The sequence below is a fragment of the Salvelinus alpinus genome, chromosome 33, assembly GCF_045679555.1.
Source record: "Salvelinus alpinus chromosome 33, SLU_Salpinus.1, whole genome shotgun sequence".
Taxonomy (NCBI): Eukaryota; Metazoa; Chordata; class Actinopteri; order Salmoniformes; family Salmonidae; genus Salvelinus; species Salvelinus alpinus.
In genome coordinates, this window is record NC_092118.1 from 24,240,904 (window position 1) to 24,262,959 (window position 22,056).

Consider the following 22,056-nt stretch of genomic DNA (forward strand, 5'->3'; position numbering starts at 1 on the left):
CAGGCGAAAAGTAACGGGATTGACTCTCCTGGCAATCTTAAAGGGACCGATGAACCTCTGGGACAGCTTGCGAGACTCCACCCGTAGTGGTAAGTTCTTAGTTGAGAGCCATACTCTCTGGCCGGGGTACAGGGTAGGACCGGGACGGCGACATCTGTTGGCTTGTCGTTGGTACTGCTGAGAGGAACGCAGAAGATTAAGACGTGCCTTCTTCCACGTAAGCCGACAGCGTCTGATGAACCTCGAGGCTGAAGGCACTCTGACTTCTGCCTCCTGGTCCGGGAACAATAGAGGCGCATAGCCAAACTGACACTCATGCGGGGATATACCAGTGGAGGAGGAGCACAAGGTGTTGTGCGCGTACTCGGCCCAAACAATGAAGGATGACCATGTGGACGGGTTGTTGGAAACCATGCATCTGAGGGTGGTTTCCAGCTCCTGATTCATCCTCAGTTTGGCCATTGGACTCCGGATGGTACCCTGAAGATAAACTGGCCGTGGCCCCTATGAGTTGGCAGAAGGCCTTCCAAAACCTTGAGGCGAACTGGGGACCTCTGTCGGAAACCATATCTTGCGAAATCCCAAAGACTCGGAACACATGGTTAATCACCAACTCAGCTGTTTCCTTGGCAGAAGGTAATTTGGTCAAGGGAACAAACCTGGCCGCCTTAGAAAACCTGTCGATGATGACTAGGATCGTAGTATTACCATGGGACGGAGGAAGGCCAGTAATAAAGTCCAACGAGATATGGGACCAGGGTCGGTGGGGAATAGATAGAGGGTGAATGGGTCCTTGAGGGCGGAGGTGAGAAGATTTGCCCTGGCAGCACACGGAACAGGCCTTGACGAAAGTGGCAACGTCTTCTTTTATGGTGGGCCACCAGAACTTACGCTGGATGAACTCCAAGGTGCGACCTACGCCCGGGTGACAGGTGAGGCGAGAGGAGTGCCCCCACAGAAGGACTTGGGACCTTGCTGCCTTGGGAACAAACAACCGATTAGCAGGACCTCCTCCAGGGCCCGGTTCGATGGCTTGAGCTTGTTTCACGGTATCCTCCACTTGCCACGAGATCGGAGCCACGATCTTAGCGGCCGGAAGGACAGTCATGTCAGTATCTTCTCGAATGGCAGGAGAGTAGATTCGTGACAAGGCGTCCGGTTTGAGATACTTCGACCCGGGTCTATAGGTGAGGATAAACTGAAATCGGCTGAAGAAAAGAGACCATCGAGCTTGTCTGGAGTTCAACCGCTTCGCCTGCTGGATATACTCCAGATTCTTGTGGTCCGTAAGCACTTGAAACGGTTGAGAAGCCCCCTCGAGCCAGTGTCTCCATTCCTTCAATGCCATCTTAACCGCTAGGAGTTCACGATCCCCCACATCGTAATTCCTCTCGGCCGGGGTAAGCCGGTGAGAGAAGAAGGCGCAAGGATGAAGCTTCTTGTCTTCACCCCTCTGAGACAGGACAGCTCCAACCCCAACCTCTGATGCGTCTACCTCCACCACAAAAGGTTCATCCGCCGTTGGTAGTGTCAGGATGGGAGCAGAGAGGATGCGCTGCTTGAGTCCTTGGAAGGCCGTCTCAGCTTCTCTTCCCCACAGAAACCTTGTGTTGCCACCCTTGGTTACAGCTGAGAGAGGGGCTGCCACCGAGCTGAAGTTCTTGATGAACTTGCGGTAAAAGTTGGTGAAGCCCAGGAAACGCTGAACTTCCTTAACGGACTTGGGGGTGGGCCAATCCGCTACCGCCCCTACCTTCTTGGGGTCCATCTGGACTCGACCGGGTTCCACTATAAATCCCAGGAATTGTACTCGAGAGGAATGGAATTCACACTTTTCCGGCTTAACGTACAAATGGCTGTCTAGGAGGCGTTTGAGCACTTGTCTGACATGCTTAGTGTGTTCTTGAAGGGAGCTCGAAAAGATGAGGATGTCATCCAAGTAAACAAACACAAAGATGTTAAGCATATCCCTAAGCACATCGTTTATGAGCGCTTGGAACACAGCCGGAGCGTTGGTCAGGCCGAAGGGCATCACCGAGTATTCGTAGTGACCAGTAGGCGTGTTGAAAGCGGTCTTCCACTCGTCCCCGGGTTTGATCCGCACAAGATGGTATGCGTTCCGCAGGTCAAGCTTAGTGAAGACAACTGCTTCCTGGAGCAGCTCAAAGGCTGTGGCCATAAGGGGTAGCGGGTAGCGGTTACGGACGGTTATGGCATTGAGTCCCCGGTAGTCGATGCAAGGTCGTAATCCACCGTCTTTCTTGGCCACAAAGAAAAACCCTGCTCCCGCCGGCGAGGTAGATGGACGCATGAGGCCTGCTGCCAGAGCGTCCTTGATGTAGGCATCCATAGCAGCTCGTTCGGGAGGAGAAAGGGAAAAGATCCGACCCCTGGGAGGGCAGGTCCCCGGCAACAGGTCGATGGTGCAATCGTAAGGTCTATGGGGTGGTAGTTTGGTGGCCCTCTGTTTGCTAAATACCAGTTTGAGGTCATGGTAACACTCGGGAACTCGGGACAGGTCGATGGATTCTAGAGACTCGGAAGGGGAACTCTGGGAACTCGGGAAGATACAAGTGGCTTGGCACGTAGGACCCCACTGCTTGATAGTGCCCACAGACCAGTCGATGTGAGGGTTATGGCTGTGAAGCCAGGGATAACCAAGGACGAGAGGGAACTCGGAACAGGAGATCAGATGAAAGTTCATCACTTCCTGGTGTTGGGAAACTGAAAGTCGCAAGGGGGTAGTGGCACGAGTGACAAGTCCAGATCCCAAAGGGCTTCTATCCAACGTAGTAACCCTTATGGGGTCACTTAGAGGTTCAGAAGGAACGCCATTCTCCTTCGCCCAGACCCCATCCATGAAGTTACCTGCGGCTCCAGAGTCTACCAAGGCTTGAAGAGAAAACTCGTGGTCGTCCCAGGAAAGGGTAACTGGAATGAGCAGGCGGGAGTTGGATGGATGGGAGGAGGTTATGTTTCCCGTTACAGTCCTCCCAGGCCTGCACGGGAGAGTGCGTTTCCCTGGAGCCCGGGACACGTGGAGCGGAAATGGCCCGGTTTGCCGCAATATAGACAGCATCGCTCCCTCATCCGGCGGTCTCTCTCAGCCTGGGAGATGCGTCCAACCTGCATGGGTTCTGGTGGAGCCAGCGAGGATAAAGGTGGAGACTCGGAGCTGGAACCGATAGGAGCTAGGGTGAGCGGTCTATGGTTTAGTTCTCTCTCTCTCAGACGCTGGTCTATGCGTGAAGCCAACTTGATAAGGGACTCGAGGTTGTCCGGTGGTTCCCGAGTGGCCAGTTCATCTTGGATGGTGTCAGAAAGACCCTTCAAAAAACACACTGTGAGCGCCTCGTCGTTCCAGCCACTTGCTGCTGCCACAGTGCGGAACTGGATGGCATAGTCCGTCACGCTGCGCCGACCTTGGCGGAGAGTCAGGAGCTGTTTGGCTGAGTCAGGGCCGTTGGTAGGACCTTGAAACACTCGCTTGAATTCTTCAGCAAAGGTAGAGTAGCTGGCACAGCAGGGACTTTGGGCATCCCACACAGCAGTAGCCCAGGCTAGGGCTTTTTCCGACAGCAGGGTGATGATATATGCTATCTTGGACCGGTCGGTGGGAAACGACGATGGTTGCAGCTCAAAGGAGAGAGAACATTGGGTGAAAAACCCCTTACAAACACTCGGATCCCCTGAGAACCGTTGGGGAGGCGGCAGACGAGGTTCAGCCAGGGGGTTAACTGCCAGGGGCACTTGAATCGGATGAACTGGAGCAGAAGCGGTTGCCGGGGAAAGTCGATCCGAAATCTGCTTTATGGAAGTCAGCATCTCTGACAGAAGTTGAGAATGTCTAGCCATTAAGGCCTCTTGCTGAACCAGAGCAGCTTCGTGGCGTTGGACAGTCCCCTCGTGGTGGGACAGCATGGAAAAAAGATCCTGGGTACTGGCTGCCTCTGGGTTCATTATAATGGCTCAGTGTTTCTGTCAGGACCCGGTGCGAGAAACAGTCACTAATAATCGTCAGAACCCAGAAGATGAGGCAGACACAGCAGTACTAGAGATGGTGGTTTAATTAAAGAACAAAATCTTCAGGCAAAGAAACTAAATCCACAATGTCCAAAAATAAAGCCAAGAGGCACAAAATGGAAATCCTCCAAAATACAAAAGAAACTCCACAAAGTGGTAAAAAACAGCAGGGAAAAACAAACCTCAAAAGACTACTCAAATAATACACAAGAACTAAACCAGAGAACCTCTGGAAAATCCAACAAGAGAAATATCTATATAAAACAAGGCTTGGGCTGGGGCTGGGTGCTAACTTACAAACACTGAGCAAGGAACTGAGGAACACATAGGGTTTAAATACTAACAAGGGAATGACCTACAGGTGCAAACAATAATTAGAGCAAGAAAAACAAAAGGTACAAAAAAGGTGCAATGGGGACATCTAGTGACCAAAACCCGAACAGTCTTGGCCAAAACCTGACATCTATTTTGTGAAGTGCACCAGTCCCTCCTGCAGCAAAGCACCCCCACAACATGATGCTGCCACCCCCGTGCTTCACGGTTGGGATGGTGTTCTTCGGCTTGCAAGCCTCCCCCTTTTTCCTCCAAACATAAGGATGGTCATTATGACCAAACAGTTCTATTTTTGTTTCATCAGACCAGAGGACATTTCTCCAAAAAGTACGATCTTTGTCCCCATGTGCAGTTGCAAACCGTAGTCTGGCTTTTTTTTATCCAGATTTTGGAGCAATGGCTTCTTCCTTGCTGAGCGGCCTTTCAGGTTAAGTCGATATAGGACTCGTTTTACTGTGGATATAGATGCTTTTGGACCTGTTTCCTCCAGCATCTTCACAAGGTCCTTTGCTGTTGTTCTGGGATTGATTTGCAATTTTCGCACCAAAGTACATTAATCTCTAGGAGACAGAAAGCGTCTCCTTCCTGAGCGGTATGATGGCTGTGTGGACCCATAGTGTTTATACTTGCGTACTATTGTTTGTACAGATGAACGTGGTACCTTCAGGCGTTTGGAAATTGCTCCCAAGGATGAACCAGACTTGTGGAGGTCTACAATTTTTTTTCTGAGGTCTTGGCTGATTTATTTAGATTTTCCCATGATGTGAAGCGAAGAGGCACTGAGTTTGAAGGTAGTCCTTGAAATACATCCACAGATACACCTCCAATTGACTCAAATTATGTCAGTTAGCCTATCAGAAGCTTCTAAAGCCATGTCATTTTCTGGAATTTTCTAAGCTGTTTAAAGGCACAGTCCATTTATTGTATGTAAATTTCTATCTCACTGGAATTGTGATACAGTGAATTATAGTGAAATAATCTGTCTGTAAACAATTGTTGGAAACATGACTTGTGTCATGCACAAAGTAGATGTCCTAACCGACTTGCCAAAACTATAGTTTGTTAACAAGACATTTGTGGAGTGGTTGAAAAACGAGTTTTAATGACTCCAACCTAAGTATATGTAAACTTCTGACTTCAACTGTATATTTAGCCCTGGTCAAAGGTAGTGCAACTATATAGAGAATAAGGAACCATTTGGGGCTCTGCCCTAGTTACTTCAATGCCTCTTTGTCATGACACAGGGCATGTACAGGAAATAGAACATGTTTGAAAAGGGTCAAAATGGAGGAAACGCATAACTTTATAGAGTTTTGATTTTGGACATTTCTTTGTAGAGTACTCTGTGTGCTAACGTGTTGTGTGTGGGGGGACATGGCCTCATAGCTAGCAGTACCACATAGTGAGTGTTGGCTGGTGATTTGGGTGGTATGTGTGTATTCACACCCAGGGTTTGTCAGATAGTTGAGACGACCAGAGCAGTAACCTGATCCTCTCTGGTGAGTTTCCAAACACCAACATCTCCCTCCTCACACTGTTTTTCCCTAGCAGCCCACAGACAATATAATACCCACCACCACTCCATAAATCTCACTCTACTTCTCAGGTCATAAAGACTGGTGAGAGCTCGGATTAGATTTGAATTTTACTCTGGCCATTGTTGTGGGTTAAACATTTTTAAGTAACTATAATAGAGTTATAACTATAGAGTTATAACTATAATAGAAATATTATGTTGTTTCCAGCTGGAATGTATAAGACCCATCCCTGGGGGATTAAAAAAAAAAATCTGTATTGTTGTTTTAATTAGATTATATTTCTCATAATTGAACTGCACAGATATCAGACCTCAGCACACAACCAAAGTAAGTAAAAAATGAACATCCACTGAAGTTCTCTTCTGTTTCCCATTCTCTGTATTTCTCACTCTCTACACTCTACACCTTACTCTGTACACCTTTATTTCTCTCTCCCTCGTTCTCTCTTTTTTCTCTCTCCCACGTTCTCTCTTTCTCCCTCCCTCCCTCCCTCCTCTCTCTTTCTTTCTTTCCATCTCTCTGTCTCTTTGTTGAACACCTAAATTAAAACAGGTGAAATATCTATTTTATGAACAGCCCTGGAAAGTACAGGGAGGCTTGTTGCACTTCATTTGTTTGTGTGATAATGAAACCGCTATCACTCAGTGAGCTATTTGGTTGTGTAATAATGAAACCGCTATCACTCAGTGAGCTATTTGGTTGTGTAATAATGAAACCGCTATCACTCAGTGAGCTATTTGGTTGTGTAATAATGAAATCGCTATCACTCAGTGAGCTATTTGGTTGGGAAATTGCTGCACAGCAAACCTGCCGCATTAGAGGCCATAATGTGTTTTGGGGAGATATACTGTATGTCTGTGTTGTCACACTGAGATTACATGTTAGAACACGGATAGCTTGAGCACTGCACAGAAAATAAAACAAAGAGATAGCTGTAAACAAAATTACAATTTGATAGTCATGTGATGGTTGTTCTGTAACAATGTCAGATTGCTGAAACCCATGTTATAGGTACAGTGTATCATCTCTTATATCAGGTCTATTGTGCATCTCTGATATGTAATTAAAGTGTTAGCTGGTCATTTCAAACCCTGTTGAAGGCTGGACTTCCTGTGTTGTCTCATTATTTTTCCTCCATCATTTCTCTGTCTCATATACCCACCTTGTCACCTCATATTCTCTGAGAGGTAGTTTACAGGCCCTGTCATCTCTCTCATTGAACGGGGAGGAAACAAAAGATTGTGTTTATGAATGTGGAATTGATGGATTCATCCTCTGTGGGCAAGCTGATTTTTAAGGTGGTTTGAGTCTATTACAGGGATGCATTGTGATGGAGGCTAGTGGGGAGGTCTGGGAGAGCTAGGGAGGTGAACAGAGACAGTGGCTATGGGAGGGCTAGGGAGGTGAACAGAGAGGATGGCTAGTGGGGGGGGCTGGGAGGTGAATAGAGCGGGTGGCTAGCGGGGAGGGCTGGGAGGTCAAAAGAGACTATTCCGAGGGAAAAAGGGTGGGATGCAACTCAATATTGGGAAAGTGTTCCTAACGTTTGATATACTCAGTGTATAACCTCTGTAGGCAGGCCGTAGGACACCTACAGTGACACATTTAGGTAGCAATAGATAACTTTCATGTAACAGAGTACACCACTGTATGTGGACCCCCAAAACACAATTTTCTCTATTACTGAAAGGGGAGGTGACTATAAGGGATAGGTGCTGCTGTATGGTGTGGTGATTGTGACGGAGACGAGATAAACTTTTGAAGGCTGGATTTGTGACAGGAGGTCCGGCGCTCCAGTCCTAACCCGCTCTAATAGAATCCTGATTGTTCCACTCAGAGACGAGTGTCAGGCTGATGAAGTGATCAGGATTCAGGCCTCTTCAGGTACACCGGCCACTTCCTCTAGCCCAGCTCATAAGGGAGACATAGACCTGGGTTTTCCTTAGTGACGCTTTGGGTCTCTGCTAAGGAAAGGACCTGGGCGTCTCAGAGTAGAAATGCTGATCTAGGGACAGTTTTGCCTTTTTGATTATAATGAATAAGATTATATGGACAGGGGGGGACCCCATCCCAGTTCAGCACTCCTGCTTTTAAATGCAGGAGTGTCTGTGAATGGAATGATTGATGGAGCTCAGATCTTCATTGACTGAGTACAGTGATAGGAGTTTCAGCCTGGCTACAGTACGAGTATGACTTTAAGAATAAACTTGAATCATATCCACGCTCATATTGAAATTCTTGCAAGGCATATTTCCCCGTAGCGCAATATATTTTATTTTGACATCATTGTTAATGTTTTTGTCTGGCATTCCTGCTAAAAGGCTGTACATATCTAATGTACTGCATTTTGGCACATATCATATACTTTCTATTGTAGCGAGCACAACAGATCCTCATACAGCATCAACAACAGCCTTTGATGTTGTATAACATTGGCTGTGGGATATTGGATGTGGAATGGACATTGGCTTGCTCTGAAGAGAAAAAGTAATCTCCCTTGGTTATTGGAATTATTGTCACAAATGAATATTTCCCGACTCCCCTCCATCTCTCCATCTCACTATAATTCAAACTTTATATCATGATGAAAAATGAATCAATACTTGAGATACTAAATTATGCATTTATAAGGATATTGGACCATTTAGAACTGAGAGCCACTGCATGTAAAACAGGGTCCTTCTATACATGATTCAACAGTGTTGTGGAACTATCACGGGCTGTTACTGGAAAACCAGGCCATTTGGAAAATGGGTTCTATTAGTGACCTTGGTTGAAAGAATCACACATTATCTCCATCTGAACCAATGTATATTCCCCTCACGAGGACAAAGAGAAATGTGTTGGTCATATTCCCAAACAAAGCCATCCTCCCAGACACGGCTTGCATGCAGACACATAGTATGATGTCACCGAATATGAGTAAGAGCAGCAAATCCCCCGTGACGCTAGAGAGAGTCTGGTCACCTTGTAAAAGACAATCGCCCGAGCCTCATATTAAATAAAATGGCTAATAAAATTACTTGGCAGATCGTCCACTTAGTAAGAACCAGGCAAGCCCCAACTTTAAAGCTGTTTACCCACCTGACTATGTAACGCGGCGATTTGGCCACTATGTCCAGATTGAACTGGAAAATGACTTGCTAATCTGTTTAGTTATTTGAGGTAATTGGGTCTGGTGCCAGTGAGGTGGATTTCCTTGACTGTTGAAAGTGTCTGCTAGTAGTCCATTCCCAGCTCCTTGATATAATTACTCTGACAGAGCTGTGGCCACAGGGCCTGCGAGCAGGGCTGCTTTTTAAACTGTAAATTATGAAGGATTAGCATTTATGAATTTTAAATCAGGACTGTGGTAGGAGACACTAAAGCTGCTTAGTGATTGCAAACGGCAGCGTCTGAGCAGGCGGCTTTGCTGTACACCCTTTACCTTCCTGTCAGTGTGTGTGTGTGTGTGTGTGTGTATGTGTGCGTGTGTGTGTGTGTGTGTTAGATGTTTATTAATACGCTCTACCTCATAGACACAAAGTGTTCACTGGACTCCCAGCATCAGCGTTAAATGAATAAGGAGCTGACATGTTAATATCAGGCCCATCAGAGGTACTGTATGTGCTAGGGGATGTGTGTGAGGGGATGTGTGTAAGGGGATGTGTGTGAGGGGATGTGACATGTGTTAGCCAGCTACTGGGTGACTCTCCCTCCCTCTAAGGCTGGGGCTCTGCCTGCCTCTCACTGGAGTGTCATACCATACAGAATATCAAATGAGAGATTATGTTAATGTGGGAGTTGATCCATGCTAAATTATGCATAATGGGTTGATGTGACACAAAGTCATCAATTAGACGGATATCAACATTAAAAAGTGTGACGCAGCGCAATATTCTATTTTTCTATGAAGAATGAGTCAAATGATTTAGACATTAAAAGTCCTGGGATGTGGTCTGTATGGTGCTGCCTGCCTTCACCTGGTTTAGCCACCCTGTGTCAGAGACAACTTTCTTTGTCTTAAATGTACAGTGCTCACACTGTTCAGCGGAGGTGCGAGCCCATGACTGACATGCTGCGTTATCAGAGGTTGTGTGTGGGATGGGTACGGGACACGGACAGAGGCCTGCCAGTCTCATATCACACCTCCAGAGCTGTCTGTAGTGGGATCAGTGGGGCAGGACCCCCAGCCTGCCATCGTGTTAACTGGCTGGGTCTGGAGTCAGGCAGACAGGGGGATTTACTGTGTCAGTGTGGTGTTGTGTGTTAGTTAGTTCCCCCTACTGTATGTAGCAGCTATGCAAGCCCTGTGACTCATGAGCTGACTGGATGATTCCAGCCAAAGTCACATGAATTGATTCCATCTGTTTTTTTAAAGGAGGGCCGTAGCACTGAACAGCAGAGTCCTTCCCTAGAAAACAGGAGACAGACAGCAGAACGGCAGACAGAAGAAAGTGAGCCCAGTATTTCAGGATGTCTTGATAGATAGACCTCAAGACCTCTGTCTTGATAGATACAGATTGTTCATCAAAGCGTTATGCTGTCCTCCACCCAACGTTGTTGGATTTCTGTTTTCTAGAACCTCATGTTCACCATGGCCATGAGGATAATTCTATATCTCAAAAAAATAATGATAAAGGAGACGTGTGAGGAAGAAAAACTGAATTGGAATCCTCCCTGACGTTCTCACACACAAACCCAGCAAAAGTAGAGGCGGACGTTTATGAAAGTAGTCTTATTAAACCTCTAGTGTTGGTTTGGCAGGCCTGGCCCTCCTAAGGCTCCTTTCCTACACTCTGAAGCATAAATGGACACATCTTATTGATTTTCTTTCAAGCCGGATTGCATTGATTTCTGTGAATATGGCAGACAAATCCAGCTGGCTGAGTCTCCACTGGGACGGTGTGGTGCTGGGGAGGGGAGCTCAGACTCAGCCTCACACAGCAGGGAGGCAGGCCTCATTACACCAAACAGGGAACTAACTGCCTGCTGTCCATCTCCCCCCCCCCCCCCCCTTCACCATCCTAGTCCTTATCCCCAAATTAAACAGAGAGCTTTTTCAGTATTTATCAATAACAGCCACTGGTAGCCGGATCAATCAGTGTGAATGGTTTTTATAGATAATGAGGCCCAGGCCGATGGACTTGTGAAAATTGATTGCCATCTTAACCATTTTGATGTAGGCTTTAAGCAAAGACGATTACTTTCCCTCAGCGGGGCAGTAGTGACAGTGGCTGGGGTAATATGGGACGGGGGCAGGAGGAGGGGTGCGTGGTGTGCCCCAGGTGGGTTCTTTAGCCAACTGAAGTGTGCCTCACTAAGAATAAACAACTCTCTCAGTGCTGAGAGGTTTTATCCTCCTTTGCCATTAATCAACCCCTTAAACAGGACACCTCCTCACACCCGTTCAGCACACAGCACAGAGCAGAGTACTCTGAGACCAGCAACACCACTCACTACTACTACAGAGGACACTTCCTAGGACAGGCCCATACCTCTCTCTCTGTGCTTCCTCTATCCTGTCCCAAGGTTTAGCTAAACTAGATTCATTGTGCTCCTGTAGCTGCTGAATGGTACCCAAGCAACCCAAATGTTCTCTCTCCTTGCTTCCATATTTCTATCAGAGGGCGTCATGTCAAGCTGCGTGAGGAGCTATTCCATCTGGAATTATTAGCCGGAGACACACAACGCAATCTAATTCCATACCACAATATTCAATCACCATGAAACCAATGTTGCAGGTGCAGTGAAGAAGACATGGGATGGAGGTTTTTCAAATGAATTAATGCTCTGAGATGCATTTCTGTACCTGATTTAATACATTAATGAAATATCATATGTGCTCCACTTACATATTCATCCATCCAAGAGCTGTGAGTAAACAATCCAGGGTTGAATTCAGAAGATTGTTTATGTGTGGGAGACATGCCAACATAAAGGGACAATATAATGAGATTTTACTTCATCTTTTTTTCCTGGGTAGGGGTGGGATTGGATTATAGGGGGACTTATTTGTATGAGGTATTGAGCACCTCAAAATAAATTCTCACCTATTCAATTTGAAATCAGACCTAGGTGCTGTGGATAATCCTTTTTAACACAGTATGAACTGAAGGTCCAAGCCCACACATTTGAAATAAATATACTATTCCCCCACAAAACAATTGATATATACTCTGCCAGGAGCATTCCAGTGCATATTCTTTGTGAAGATATTTACCTCAGAACGTGCTTGATTATTTTCCAAGAGCATAAACAGTTCCATCCATATTCATTAGGAATTTGAAGCCGGCTCACAATACTCATGTCACACAAAGTCTTAGCCAAAGCGTCTTTCCCAACAGCACATTTGTTAGCTGGATCAGGATTCCTGATTTTGTTTAGAATTCTTCTCCCTTTCAGATGTCAGTCCCTATCAAAGTAGAGTCTCCTGATGGTTGTGGTTACATGGTGGCTCCACATTCAGGGATCATTTGAAGGCTTATTTCTGATGGAAACATTGAGACTTAAGCCTGGCAGAAGGACATGGTTTAGTGTGAAGATGAGAGGTGGGCGGTGGTGGCGATGGCAGTGACGGTGATGGCTGTAGTGCTGGTGGTGGTAGTGGTGGTGGTGATCGCTGTGGTGTTAGTGTTGGTGGTGGTGGTGATGGCAGTGATGGCTGTGGTGTTGGTGGTGGTGATGGTGATGGCTGTTGTGTTGGTGGTGGTGGTGGTGGTGGTAGTGTTGTTTGTGGTGGTGGTGGTGATGGCTGTGGTGTTGGTGTTGTTGGTGATGGTGGTGTTGCTGTTGTTGGTGGTGGTGATGGTAGTGTTGCTGTTGGTGTTGATGGTGGTGTTGCTGTTGGTGTTGGTGTTGGTGGTGGTGGTGGTGATGGCTGTGGTGGTGGTGTTGGTGGTGGTGTTGGTGGTGGTGGTGGTGGTGGTGGTGGTGGTGGTGGTGGTGGTGGTGGTGGTGGTGGTGGTGGTGGTGGTGGTGGTGGTGGTTGTGGAGGATGGCGAGAAGTACTAATGTGAGAAGTGATAGAACTGGGTGGAGGAGGAGGAGGAGGAGGAGGAGGAGGAGGAGGAGGAGGAGGAGGAGGAGGTGATGTAACCCCCACATGAACCCATGGTAGATGTAAGCTAGTGAAACCCTCTCCCCCTTTCATGATAGTGTGTGCATTTACAGGGTGGGCCTGGATTGGGTCCGGTCCAGGGTTCCATAAGCTTGCTCTGCCGTGAGTGTCGGTCAACTGGTGCTATGCAGAATCAATCTCACACAGGACCTAATGACAACAGCTCAACCTGTATGTTATAACCCCTTTGTCTATAGAATCCACTGCTTAACTATGTACTAACTTTTACCAAAGCAATGTACACACATGTTTGGGTCCAACTCTAATTATTTTACCTTCCTATACCTTGAGCTTCCGTGCCAGACCTTTGTACATTATGCAGTATGTTTTTTTGTTTTTTTAAAGAACAGCACAACTCCTATTATTTGTCCAGAAAGAAAAGACCTGTAAACACAGGAGGGAGGATGTTGTCCAGGGGTTTAAACATCACAGCACCTAACCTCATTAATTCTTCATCCACAACATGCAGGCCTAAAGGTAATTACAGGTCCTCCCCAAACAATGCTTCCTGCCTCTCTCTCTCTCTCTCTCTCTCTCTCTCTCTCTCTCTCTCTCTCTCTCTCTCTCTCTCTCTCTCTCTCTCTCTCTCTCGCTCTCTCTCTCCTCTGCTCTCTCTCTCTCGCTCTCTCTCTCATTATCTCTCTCTTGTTCTCTCTCTCTCTCCCTCCCTAATGTGTCTCTATACCTTCTCCATCTGTTGCGCCTGCCATGTAGCTCAGTGTAATTTCAGCACACGTCTGTTGATTAATCACTGGACACGTGGGGTTACGTAAAGCTAGCTCATGGTCCCTTGTCAATAAACCTGGTCTGTCTACACAGTGCTGAGGCTAGTAGAAATCTAGTCTGTCTACACAGTGCTGAGGCTAGTAGAAACCTGGTCTGTGTACACAGTGCTGAAGCTAGTAGAAACCTAGTCTGTGTACATAGTGCTGAGGCTAGTAGAAACCTGGTCTGTGTACACAGTGCTGAAGCTAGTAGAAACCTGGTCTGTGTATACAGTGCTGAAGCTAGTAGAAACCTAGTCTGTGTACATAGTGCTGAGGCTAGTAAAAACCTGGTCTGTGTACACAGTGCTGATGCTAGTAGAAACCTGGTCTGTCTACACAGTGCTGAAGCTAGTAGAAACCTGGTCTGTGTATACAGTGCTGACGCTAGTAGAAACCTTGTCTGTGTACACAGTGCTGAAGCTAGTAGAAACTTGGTCTGTGTACACAGTGCTGAAGCTAGTAGAAACCTGGTCTGTGTACACAGTGCTGATGCTAGTAGAAACCTGGTCTGTGTACACAGTGCTGAAGCTAGTAGAAACTTGGTCTGTGTATACAGTGCTGAGGCTAGCAGAAACCTGGTCCGTGTACACAGTGCTGAAGCTAGTAGAAACCTGGTCTGTGTACACAGTGCTGAGGCTAGTAGAAACCTTGTCTAAGTACACAGTGCTGAAGCTAGTAGAAACCTGGTCTGTGTATACAGTGCTGAGGCTAGCAGAAACCTGGTCTGTGTACACAGTGCTGAGGCTAGTAGAAACCTGGTCTGTGTACACAGTGCTGAGGCTAGTAGAAACCTGGTCTGTGTACACAGTGCTGAGGCTAGTAGGGAGAGTATGTCCACTTTACCAGCAAACACAATGGCAGAGAGGGACAGACAGGAAAACGCAGAGCGACAGGGAGAGATGGAGAGAGATGTAGGGAGAGAGAAGGAGGAAGAGAGGAAGGTCAGCGCGTCAGATAGGACACTACAGCTGCTATCCTCTAGGGCCTTCTTCTGACACCTTGTTCCATCTCACAGTGTGAAGTGGCCAACAAGAGAAAAAAGTTACTGGGGTTGTAATAGGTGACCTTTCTGTGAAGCGGAACACGTGCATTTTATACCAGAGCATAAACAGCTGAGCTACATAACAATTAATGTAACCTTTCTGTTTGAATAAGAGGCCATTTCTCAGAGAACTGAAATTACATGAATGATAAATGATTTTTGTTCTACAGTGGAGGATGGAGAGAAATGGAATAGGGAAGAAGAGGGGGAGGGAGAGAAGGAAAGGCTGGTCTCACTTGTAAATCCCAGTTATAATGCCTCGTTAAAAAGATTTGGGAAAGCGAAACAGAAGCAGACAAGCTCTCTCTTTTCTTAAAGGTAGACAGGTCTCAGTGGAATTCATTAATGTGAGTCCCGGTGGTGGTCTTATTCCTACAGTACAATCGCCTGGGTTAGCACCGATCCTGAAATTACTTCTAATTGGACAATTACTCAAACTCAGAAACGTCCTGCATTAAGGCAACGAGGCCCCTAATAAACACCTTGTCATCTCAATAAAAACAAGGAAGTCATTTACCTGACCCAAGAGGCACAATTTTTAAATGTATTTTCAAAATAATTGCATGTGCTGTGAATGAGAATATTAAAAAGGTAGCTACAGTAGCTTTGCAGGGAAGAGTAATGCAGGCCTAGCTACCTCGGGCCTCACACTGCAGCCTCCTCTCTCTCTGGGGGGAGAGCTCATTTGTTCCACAGATAAGAGCATTGCACACGCAGTACTGTAATATTATTGCTGTCGTGTCATAATGAAATAACTTTGTCTGCCTTTCAACCCCCCCACCCACTATTCCCTCTGCCCCTGCCTACCCCACACATTGGACAGAACCTATTTCCTCCTCATGTATGAAGCATTAATTAAACATTGCCGGTGGAAAGTATATATTTTGTTCATTTTCCCCCACAGCGGCTGCAGCAGCAACATTGTGTCCATTAGATTGGATAGCTATTGTGTAATATAGAGTTTGTTTCGTGGTTCTCTAGCTGATTATCAACTCTCTATGACTGTCAGACTTTAGAGGTAAATAGATAATCTTCTACATACAACAAAGTCTCCTCCACATCAGGGGGGGTCCTTGACACAGACAGGAAAGAGGGCCAGAGCGCTATGACCCTCTGTCACTGTTCCAGTCATGAACCCTCCACCCACCCTTCACCCACCCTCCACTCACCCTTCACTCAGCCTCCACCCACCCTTCACACACCCTCCACCCACCCTTCACTCAGCCTCCACCCACCCTTCACCCACCCTCCAACCACCCTTCACCCACCCTCCACTCACCCTTCACTCAGCCTCCACCCACCTTTCACTCACCCTTCACTCAGCCTTCACCCACCCTTCACCCACCCTCCACTCACCCTTCACTCAGCCTCCACCCACCCTCCACCCACCCTTCACTCAGCCTCCACCCACCCTTCACCCACCCTCCAACCACCCTTCACCCACCCTCCACTCACCCTTCACTCAGCCTCCACCCACTCTTCACTCACCCTTCACTCAGCCTTCACCCACCCTTCACCCACCCTCCACTCACCCTTCACTCAGCCTCCACCCACCCTTCACCCACCCTCCACCCACCCTTCACTCAGCCTCCACCCACCCTTCTCCCACCCTCCACCCACCCTTCACTCAGCCTCCACCCACCCTTCACCCAGCCTCCACTCATCGTTCACCCACCCTTCACCCACCCTCCACTCACCCTTCACTCAGCCTCCACCCACCCTTCACCCACCCTCCACCCACCCTTCACTCAGCCTCCACCCACCCTTCTCCCACCCTCCACCTACCCTTCACTCAGCCTCCACCCACCCTTCACCCAGCCTCCACTCATCGTTCACCCAGCCTCCTCCAGCCTCCACCTACCCTCCACCCAACCTCCAACCACCCTCCAACCACCCTTCACCCAGTCTAAATGCAGAAGACACATTTCAGTTGAATACATTCAGTTGGACAACTGACTAGTTATCCCCCTTCCAGCCTTTACCCAGCCTCCACCCAGCCTCCACCCAGCCTATTCCCGCCTCCATCCACCCAGCCTCCACCCAGCTTCCCCCTCCACTCAGCCTCCTCCAGCCTCCTCCAGCCACTAGCTCTTTAAGTCATGCTCTCTTCAGGATGCTGAACTGTCATCTCCCCTCTCTGTGCCCTCCACCTCTGGCTCTCTGACGAGCCACATACCAGGGTTTTCACATCTCTCCCCCATGGCGGACCAACAGAAGGATGAATAAATAATCATGGTTGACCTCGCACGTCCAGGGACAGCAGTCTAACACCTTCACTGACAAGAGTTCACCCAAATGCCACTCCCCTGCCATAGACCAGAGATCAGAGAGAGAGAAAAAAACTAGAGCGATGAGAAAAGTGTAGCCCGGGAGAGCTGGACGGTGACAAATGGTGTGGAAAAAACAACAGAGGCAGCCGTCTGAAGGGAAGACATGAGTAAAACTCACAAATAATTAACTGGGTAAATATTGGAGAGCCCACTGACTAATTACCTCACACGTCTCACTGCGCTCTCATTATTGTTCCTGTCGGAGTTAACCCGTTCCCTCCTGCCGGTGCTCGCCACCCACAGCCCCCTGAGCCAGCTTCTTACACCCCCACTCCTACATACATGCTTGTGAGTAGAGACAGGTACTTTAGGTATGATTACCGTATGGGCATCATGGATTATCATACAGTTACACTGACAATGGGAGAGGCTTAAAGTTATCAGGCAAGGCATATGTTTTTTATTTATTTTTTGTCCAGTTGATCTAGTAAATTATTTGTTTTTCAGATGGACAGTTGTCAGTCAAGCTTTTGTCAGCATGTTGAACCAAGCTATACACCCAGGCACTCCTCTGCTCGTCTCCCCTATCTGAAGACTGTTCCATCTGGCTAGGGGAGGTGTTGCTGGGCTGGCTATCACTGGCCGCTCTGCTTCTCTCCTCAGGTAGAGTGGAGGATCTGCTCACACAAGGACGTTTCTCCAGTAATCTCCAGGACGATGGCTAATGACAGCAGCTGTGAGGCAGGCATGCACCACTTCCAAGCTGATTTAAGTTTAACGAGCCACTCCAGAGTGCTATTGATTCAAATCTATATTTGACAGGATACTCTCTGAGCATGTATTAAATGGATAAGAACTCCTCTCGTACCTTCTGAGAGCATCACCAAATGGAGGGGAGAGGCCGTTTAGCAAGAAAAGGGTGTTTCATTTGTTGAGTGATTTGAGTTATGCTTCAGTCAATGGGGAATGTGTGTATCCGTAGGAGACGCTATGTTTTCACTCCACACCCTCTCCTTCTACATGCACACTGATGAGGAGAAAACACACAAGCAAAACAAACATGTTTTATCATTATTTCCCTGCTGTAAACAGGCTGGCAGTATGCACTGAGTGGATTCACAGCTGCTTTTTCTTTTAATTATCCCGCGCTATCAAAGTGAATGATGAGATTTATAATGAACTCTACATTTCCAATTTGCATGTTCCCCTGTAATTGCTTGGTACAGGCAGGTCTGGGGAAAAAATAACATCTTCCAACACACACAATTGGCGTATTGCCACCCCATTTCCCATATTTTCACAAAAGCAACAATGTTATTTCATTATCAGACGAGCTTGTAAACATTATGTTTTGGGGAGAAAGCTGAGAAAATACAGAAAGAGAGGGAGAAAGACAGCTGTTAATATAGAACTCCAACCACCATAACATAAAGAACAGGATCTGTTGTGGTGTACTGTAGTACGATTTCTCCAAATATCCCGTGTTTTCGGAGTACAGGGCCTTACTGTGAGCTGTGTTTCTATTCTACTATAGTATACTATTTCAGGCTGTAAAGGAACATCGGATTTTTTTATTTTTTTATTTCACCTTTATTTAACCAGGTAGGCTAGTTGAGAACAAGTTCTCATTTGCAACTGCGACCTGGCCAAGATAAAGCATAGCAGTGTGAACAGACAACACAGAGTTACACATGGAGTAAACAATAAACAAGTCAATAACATGGTAGAAAAAAAGAGAATCTATATACAATGTGTGCAAAAGGCATGAGGTAGGCAATAAATCGAATAATTACAATTTAGCATCAGATGATTAAATCATCAGATGATCATGTGCAAGAAGAGATATTGGTACTGGTGTGCAAAAGAGCAGAAAAGTAAATAAATAAAAGCAGTATGGGGGGTGAGGTAGGTAAATTGGGTGGGTAGTTTACAGATGGACTATGTACAGCTGCAGCGATCGGTTAGCTGCTCAGATAGCAGATTTTTAAAGTTGTTGAGGGAGATAAAAGTCTCCAACTTCAGAGATTTTTGCAATTCGTTCCAGTCGCAGGCAGCAGAGAACTGGAAGGAAAGGCGTCCAAATGAGGTTTTAGCTTTAGGGATGATCAGTGAGATACACCTGCTGGAGCGCGTGCTGCGGGTGGGTGTAGCCATCGTGACCAGTGAACTGAGATAAGGCGGCACTTTACCTAGCATAGCCTTGTAGATGACCTGGAGCCAGTGGGTCTGACGACGAACATGTAGCGAGGGCCAGCCGACTAGGGCATACAGGTCGCAGTGGTGGGTCGTATAAGGTGCTTTAGTAACAAAACGAATGGCACTGTGATAAACTGCATCCAGTTTGCTGAGTAGAGTGTTGGAAGCTATTTTGTAGATGACATCGCCGAAGTCGAGGATCGGCAGGATAGTCAGTTTTACTAGGGTAAGTTTGGCGGCGTGAGTGAAGGAGGCTTTGTTGCGGAATAGAAAGCCGATTCTTGATTTGATTTTGGATTGGAGATGTTTGATATGAGTCTGGAAGGAGAGTTTGCAGTCTAGCCAGACACCTAGGTACTTATAGATGTCCACATATTCTAGGTCGGAACCGTCCAGGGTGGTGATGCTAGTCGGGCGTGCGGGTGCAGGCAGCGAACGGTTGAAAAGCATGCATTTGGTTTTACTAGCGTTTAAGAGCAGTTGGAGGCCACGGAAGGAGTGTTGTATGGCATTGAAGCTCGTTTGGAGGTTAGATAGCACAGTGTCCAAGGAAGGGCCGGAAGTATATAGAATGGTGTCGTCTGCGTAGAGGTGGATCAGGGAATCGCCCGCAGCAAGAGCAACATCATTGATGTATACAGAGAAAAGAGTCGGCCCGAGAATTGAACCCTGTGGTACCCCCATAGAGACTGCCAGAGGACCGGACAACATGCCCTCCGATTTGACACACTGAACTCTGTCTGCAAAGTAGTTGGTGAACCAGGCAAGGCAGTCATTAGAAAAACCGAGGCTACTGAGTCTGCCGATAAGAATATGGTGATTGACAGAGTCGAAAGCCTTGGCCAGGTCGATGAAGACGGCTGCACAGTAATGTCTTTTATCGATGGCGGTTATGATGTCGTTTAGTACCTTGAGCGTGGCTGAGGTGCATCCGTGACCGGCTCGGAAACCGGATTGCACAGCGGAGAAGGTACGGTGGGATTCGAGATGGTCAGTGATCTGTTTGTTGACTTGGCTTTCGAAGACCTTAGATAGGCAGGGCAGGATGGATATAGGTCTGTAACAGTTTGGGTCCAGGGTGTCTCCCCCTTTGAAGAGGGGGATGACCGCGGCAGCTTTCCAATCCTTGGGGATCTCAGATGATACGAAGGAGAGGTTGAACAGGCTGGTAATAGGGGGTGCGACAATGGCGGCGGACAGTTTCAGAAATAGGGGGTCCAGATTGTCAAGCCCAGCTGATTTGTATGGGTCCAGGTTTTCCAGCTCTTTCAGAACATCTGCTATCTGGATTTGGGTAAAGGAGAAGCTGGGGAGGCTTGGGCGAGTAGCAGCGGGGGGGGCGGGGCTGTTGGCCAAGGTTGGAGTCGCCAGGAAGAAGGCATGGCCAGCCATTGAGAAATGCTTGTTGAAGTCTTCGATTATCACGGATTTATCGGTGGTGACCGTGTTACCTAGCCTCAGTGCAGTGGGCAGCTGGGAGGAGGTGCTCTTGTTCTCCATGGACTTTACAGTATCCCAGAACTTTTTGGAGTTAGAGCTACAGGATGCGAATTTCTGCTTGAAAAAGCTGGCCTTTGCTTTCCTGACTGACTGCGTGTATTGGTTCCTGACTTCCCTGAACAGTTGCATATCGCGGGGGCTCTTCGATGCTATTGCAGTTCGCCACAGGATGTTTTTGTGCTGGTCGAGGGCAGTCAGGTCTGGAGTGAACCAAGGGCTATATCTGTTCTTGGTTCTGCATTTTTTGAACGGAGCATGCTTGTCTAATATGGTGAGGAAGTAACATTTAAAGAATGACCAGGCATCCTCAACTGACGGGATGAGGTCAATATCCTTCCAGGGTACCCGGGCCAGGTCGATTAGAAAGGCCTGCTCGCAGAAGTGTTTTAGGGAGCGTTTGACAGTGATGAGGGGTGGTCGTTTGACCGCAGACCCGTGGCGGATACAGGCAATGAGGCAGTGATCGCTGAGATCTTGATTGAAGACAGCAGAGGTGTATTTGGAGGGCAGGTTGGTCAGGATAATGTCTATTAGGGTGCCCATGTTTACGGATTTAGGGTTGTACCTGGTGGGTTCCTTGATGATTTGTCTGAGATTGAGGGCATCAAGCTTGGATTGTAGGACTGCCGGGGTGTTAAGCATATCCCAGTTTAGGTCACCTAACAGAACAAACTCTGAAGCTAGATGGGGAGCGATCAATTCACAGATGGTGTCCAGGGCACAGCTGGGAGCTGAGGGGGGTCGGTAGCAGGCGGCAACAGTGAGAGACTTATTTCTGGAGAGATTAATTTTTAAAATTAGAAGTTCGAACTGTTTGGGCATAGACCTGGAAAGTATGACAGAACTTTGCAGGCTATCTCTGCAGTAGATTGCAACTCCTCCCCCTTTGGCAGTTCTATCTTGACGGAAAGTGTTATAGTTGGGTATGGAAATCTCAGAATTTTTGGTGGCCTTCCTAAGCCAGGATTCGGACACGGCAAGGACATCAGGATTGGCAGAGTGTGCTAAAGCGGTGAGTAAGGCAAACTTAGGGAGGAGGCTTCTGATGTTGACATGCATGAGGCCAAGGCTTTTTCGATCGCAGAAGTCAACAAATGAGGGTGACTGGGGACATGCAGGGCCTGGGTTTACCTCCACATCACCCGAGGAACAGAGGAGTAGTAGGATGAGGGTGCGGCTAAAGGCTATCAAAACTGGTCGCCTAGAGCGTTGGGGACAAAGAATAAAAGGAGCAGATTTATGGGCGTGGTAGAATAGATTCTGGGCATAATGTGCAGACAGGGGTATG